This window comes from Amblyomma mixtum, chromosome 10 (genome assembly GCF_055824585.1).
Source record: "Amblyomma mixtum isolate Tamu chromosome 10, ASM5582458v1, whole genome shotgun sequence".
NCBI lineage: Eukaryota > Metazoa > Arthropoda > Arachnida > Ixodida > Ixodidae > Amblyomma > Amblyomma mixtum.
Window position 1 is genome coordinate 78890830 of NC_143021.1, and position 6280 is coordinate 78897109.

General features: G+C 46.5%; 1 pseudogene; it reads right to left on the reverse strand.

Annotated features, from left to right (window-relative positions):
* LOC149326243 (uncharacterized) overlaps positions 1–4509 on the reverse strand; it is a 28816-nt pseudogene extending 24307 nt beyond the window's left edge.
* Positions 4510–6280: the final 1771 nt, after the last annotated feature.

The window sequence follows — 6280 nt, forward strand, 5'->3', positions numbered from 1 at the left end:
GCCCTCGTAGGCCATCGACGCGGGTTTGGCCGGCGGTTACTTACTATTTCAATAGAGAGTTATAGCACATCGTTACCGTGTTTAATTTATGGTTTACATTGTTACCAGACGCTCGAATTTGCGGTTAGCGCTGCGCAGGGCAGTGCCGCCTTTTAATTGCACTTCTTCCATAGTAGACGGCACTCCCCTATCCTCTGGACCTCACCCAATTGCCAAAAAAGCCTGACTCCTTATCTACCAAACTTATAGATGGTGAAGCAACACACTCATCTGCTTCCTTCCTGATCACATAGGCCTCGACCAACTCCCTACATATGCAAACAGGGTTATTAAACAGGACACTTGTCTTATCTACTGGGGGAAGCAATTGTTGCACTCGCTGCAATGCAAAGCCAAGTTGTACGACACCGCTACTTTTTTCCCCCATCTGTGATGCTCGAACAAATGCTCATTGCTTCCCCACTTAGAAAGACAAGTCTCCTGCTTATTCAGCCTGATCGAATTGGTAGCGAGATGGTGGAGGCCTTTATGATCAGGAAGGAAGCAGATGAGCGTGCTTGTTCACCATCCATCAACTTCGTAGATAAGGAGTCAGACTTTCTTGGCAACTGTGTGAGGTCCAGAAGATAGGGGAGTGCTGTCTACTATGGAAGATAGTCTTCGAATTTCGTTGAACAGATGTCATGACTCGACATTGATGTTGGTTAGTTGGTTGGTTGATGGGGTTTAACGTCGCAAAGCGACTAAGGCTATGAGAGACGCCGTAGTGGAGGGCTCCGGAAATTTCGACCACCTGGGGTTCTTTAACGTGCACTGACATCGCACAGTACACGGGCCTCGAATTTCTCCTCCAAAGAAATTCAGCCGCCGCGGCCGGGATCGAACCCGCGTCTTTCGGGACAGCAGCCGAGCACCATAGCCACTGAGCCAGCGCGGCGGCCCGACATTGATGTGCATGCGCAGTATATTTGTTTTATTTTTAATCTTTGTTGTTCTGTTTTTTGGATTGTTCACTGTGTCCTGCGCGTTCATATAGTTTTCTGAAAATGTAATAACCTGTTGTTAGTCAGCGTCTGTGTCGTCTCCAGTCTTCCTTTTGTCCTGTTTACTGCGCTTCTTAAGCATGAATCCTTACAAACTGGCACAGTTTTATGTTCTCGTAAACAAATCTTTGCATTTTTTTTGTATACCGATGTGCCAGAAAAAAAAAAACGCATAGCAAGGTTGACTGAAACTCATCTGCGTTCTATTTTTTTTTTGTCCTGAACCCGTTTGAACCCGTTTGAACCGGTTCGGGACGGTCCGAACCGGTTCAAACCGGAACGGAATGGCCCTCTGGAGCCGAACCCGGAAATGAACCCGAAAGGCGTGAACCCGAACCGGAACCGAACCCGAAAAAATGCCGGTTTGACACCCTGGTTATTACTGTTGGTTCCGCGTCTCATCCCATTGTTGAGTAGGTTGCGCTAGTAATACAGCGTTTTGTTGATGACCTCTTTGGTGGTATTGGTTTTATCTTCACTTTTAGGATCTTAATCTTCCAGTCTCCCTTTTCTTTTTCCTTGTATCTAGGTATCAATGGTGCATAAGCTTGCACACACTGGTATAGTTTAGATTGGCGCTCTGGCGGGTCGGCGCATCATGGACCCGTTACTGTCAATACTTATCGGTTTTTATCCCGGCTGTGTCATGTGGTGGTTGTTTAGAGCGTACAAAAGGTAATTCCCGAAGCGTTTTTCGAATAAAAGTTGGAAGTTCTGCGCTCAGTGTGTACGCGTGTTTCTGTCTTTGTCCTTGCTTTCTTCGCGCAGTTTAACCATGAACGAAAAGCACCAACTAGCCCGCCAGAAGGCTATTCCCAAATAAACGTTTTAACAATCCAATCTAGGAGGCTTTCTTGAACTTGCCTCTTTTGTCAGATTAGGACATCTAGGAAAAATACTGGGCACAGCATCAGCCAAAAGGATCGGTTTCTTGGGTGCATTTAAAAGTGCATTGCCATTAAATTTGGCATAGTACGATTTTATAGTGTAAGCTCGGGAAAATGCTTCGCGCAGATGTGGTCACTAGATCGAATTATCCTACCTGTTCTGGGCAGATGGGATATTTATTTCCTATCCTCGCCTAGAACCAAATTTCTAGGCGATCGGGCTCAAACGCAGCTTGAAAGAGCGACACTTGGTCTGGACAACTCTGGTATCCTGATCTGCACTTGGATACTAAGCACAATCACGTATGGTCAGCTTCTGCTGCCATGTACATAGGCCGCAACAGCCGTCCAAGGAGTGAGACCACACCACCACGTGGGTTTCCACAATCACTGCTGCTGGTCCCAAACCGCAACACAAAAGCCAGTTCTACCAAACTTTGTTCGCGCACAGTGACTAAGACAACATCGAAGGCATGAACCTAAACGTCCACACCTTGTGATGCACTCTGGCAGTGCAAAACACCGAAAAACGAAGCCTAAAATAGGACCGAAAGCCGTGCAAACCATTCACCCGCGTCCGCCACTCCGCAAGTGAATGGCCACCACTGCGCTGAGCCCCCGCGCCGGTGTGCGCATATACTAGAAGGCGAACATGGTCTGTGCGTGCTCTCCGCAGTGGCAGACAGCCAGTGTCAACACCGAAACTATTTTTACACCGTGTCCGTGACCGGTGCAGACCATTTTTACAAGCAGTTGAACCAGTACTTGATGGAAGCGAAGCAAGCCCCACAAATACAGGTGTTGAAGTCATGGACTATTGGAATGACACAACTGCGGGCTACCCCAGGCTAGGAAATTCTGCGTTGACGGTCACAATGCTGTAGACAATAAAGAATTTTAACAATGGCTGCACACCAAGACATTTCAAATTACAGTACAAAAAATCGGAGGGGAAACAAACTCCACCTGAAGGGTATGACGCGATAGCATGTGGATTAATTCCCGTATATGCAAAAGGTCATTATCTATTTTAGATTCGTATATCCCTGACAGTCCTCATACCCCTCCTGGTGCAGTGGTGCAGCGGATAAGCCATACGCCTCTGCCCTGCAGTGGCAGGTGCTCCCCAGCGGCAGCTCTATATGACCCACGTTGCTCTTCCCAAATACCAGTCTTTCATTTAGCCGGGACCTTTCCCAATGGACAGTTTGCGTTGGGTTTGAGGACGGCACAAGGTTATGTGATGTAGGTGGGCCACCTGCCTCGTAAGTTGCTCCCGCAGCCAATCATTAAGTGCTACCTGCCAGGTTGCATGAGAATGCCGTGTTTTACGGGTACCATTGAATGTTAACACACACACACACACACACACACAGACGAGTTTTCGCTCAATGAGGCAAGCAAGGTTTGCGCATTAAAATTACTTTTGTATTCGCACTAGTACCTGCACATGCAATATAAATATCATGCAGAAAGGAGCCATGCTCCTTTATTGAGAGCACAGAGACAGCACTGATGACTTCTTAGTGAATAATACAGTTTACGTGAACTGTTCACAGACAGAAAAGATAATCATTTCGCCAGTTCTAAGCAAGAACGTGCAAGCTTGTAGCTCCATTGTGTCCAAGTTCTCACCCTCGAAAATACCGCACGTTTGCCGAAGCAGAAAGAAGAGGTAAACTGTTGCTCCACATTGCGCATTAAAATTACAGAGGAGAGAGCTATAACCAACAGATAAGCAGAAGCAATGAGGCGCATAATGCTTCTTATTCGTTTGCATTTCTCACGCTATTTTTTATGCATCCTGTGCTTCTGCTGTTCTGGTGGCAGACTCGATGGTGGTGCCTGCAAATAGCATTAACCAGGAGTCGTCCGGCGCTTGCTGTGCTTATTCCTTGCTTTACCCACCAATATAATTCGCAATGCACTGACCTCTGCCGTTCATGTAAGTACCTGGAAGCGCTTTAAGCTGTCAAAATTTCGCTCCCTTTTCCTCCGCAGAACACTACGCGAGCGGTCTACGCAAGCTAACATTTATTCGTGCGTGCACAAAAAAAGAACGCCAAGAATGCGTGCATCTTCCTCACCTGAATAGGAAGAAAACTGAAGCGTACTTAGTCTCGACACGAACCCGTGGTTCTGCTCGTGGTGCTGCAACAATTCGCCACGGCGGGCAAAGTTTACATTAGTACACTGGTCACATGAATAGGAGCCTTTCGCGAAACAAAGGGAGCTTATAGCTTCGGGATGCTGGTTTCGCAAATGCCTCCTTTGAGAACTCTCAAAAGCAAACTCAGCTTGGCACACTGGGCACAGATACTTATCTGGTGCAGGTGACTCGGCGGGTGGTGCACTTGGTCCCTCCATTCCTACAAGGGCACCTCGCCGACAGACACAAACACAATTTATATTGCCAAATAAAGAATGCGCAACGGCGCTAACAATTAGAAACTATGAATAGTAGAAAAGTGCGCACCCAGCGCAACACAGAATACGGCAACGGCCAAAAGAAAGCTCAACGGAGCTGCTACCGAACAAAGCGGTTATAAAACAGCGTGAAACATAGAACGCGCAACGGTGCTAACAATTAGAAACTATGAATAGTAGAAAAGTGCGCACCCAGGGCAATACAGAATACGGCAACGGCCAAAAGAAAGCTCAACGGAGCTGCTACTGAACAAAGCGGTTCAGCGTGAAACAGAGAACGCGCAACGGCGCTAACAACTAAGAACTATGAATATGGCAACGGCCAAAAGAAAGCTCAACGGAGCTGCGACAGAAAGAGGTAATAAAACAGTGCAATCTAACGTATACAGCAATCAGCCCTACAGCAATTGCACAGCCTAAAAGACCAGCGAAGACGCTCGCACAACGGACACGAGAGGACCGTTAGAATATCGAAAAGTGTGCAAAACAATGAAGTCACGTGATCATGCACAAATAAAAGCCCAAATTCAATTTACATAAAAAACTGTAAAAAGCTTCTATAAAATTAATAAGCATTGTTCTGAAATGCATTGTTTGTAAATATAGTAAAAAAATATTATTTCAGCTAGACAAAAAACACAAACAAATGTAGACAGGGGAAGAGAATTACCCCTAGGGACAGGGATTTCTAAGGGCCGAAGTAAAACCTAGGGAGGACTCGGATGGGTTGAACCGCACAAACAAAAAAGAAGGCTGTTCATTTACTCTTGTTACCCGGCTCGGACAAAGAGCACCATGGCACAAGGTATTTTCTTCATCTCAAGGTGGGGCAATGAACCATTTGGCAGGCATTTTGCCCTAAAGAAGACGAGCACCAGGTGAGAAGAAAGCTGCACTTTCCCACAAGCAATCAGGAAGCATACTTCCCCGAAACCTTATGCTTTCAGTTATAGTTTCCATTATCTCAGCATCTGCAAGAAAATGTACTAATCTGTGATGTCAGTGAAAATGCAGCAACAGGTGCTGGTTTGAGCTCACTAAGGTATTCAAATAACTCTGCAGTGTGCCTCACGAGGAACAGATGCTTAAGTTTCCACAAAGGGCTCTTTGCAGAAATTTAACCGAAGGCCGCTGCCATGTTAACCTTTTCAAAATGATGGCCCAGAAAGACAAGGTGTCTTCATGTGTCTGATGTAGAAAAAGGATGAAGGCATGAATCAGCTTCTTTAACAGCTGTGATGTGTTTGTAACTGGTATTGCTTGGTCTGGTTTGGTTATTAGGGTATAACGTCCCAAAGCAACTCAGGCTATGAGGGACGCTGTGTTGAAGGGCTCCGGAAATTTCGACCACCTGGGGTTTTTTAACGTGCACTGACATCGCAGAGCACGCGGGCCTCTAGAATTTCTCCTCCATGGAAATTTGGCCGCCGCGGCTGGGATCGAACCCGCGTCTTTCGGGTCAGCAGCCGAGCACCCTAACCACTGAGCCACCGCGGCAGGGCTGTTGCTGGTATTGTTTCGCACAGCTTCAGTCTTCTCTTTGACAATTCGTGAAATCATTCCATACCTGTGAAAGATCTCGCTCGCAAACATTTTGGTTCTAATGAAGGAGCAAAAAAGACCCATGTTCTAGGCCTTTTTTTGTGACACTAAAGGAAGGCTCGCTTTTAGGGTCATTTTACGAAGAGGTCTATGTGGCAACAATTTTTGAAACAATTTCTGCAAGGGCTGAGTGTTCTGAAGCCTAAGAATCTCTCATGAGGTGCCCTGTAGATGCATCAGAACACGTGAGTGAGCTGCTACTGGGCCCTTTGAGTGCTCTGTCACTTGACATCAAGGGTATGTACTTTTCCTCGACACATGCAGTGATGATGTATATGTCGAGCGAAAGCATAAAAGACTTCGAAGAGTTGCGCATCCAGA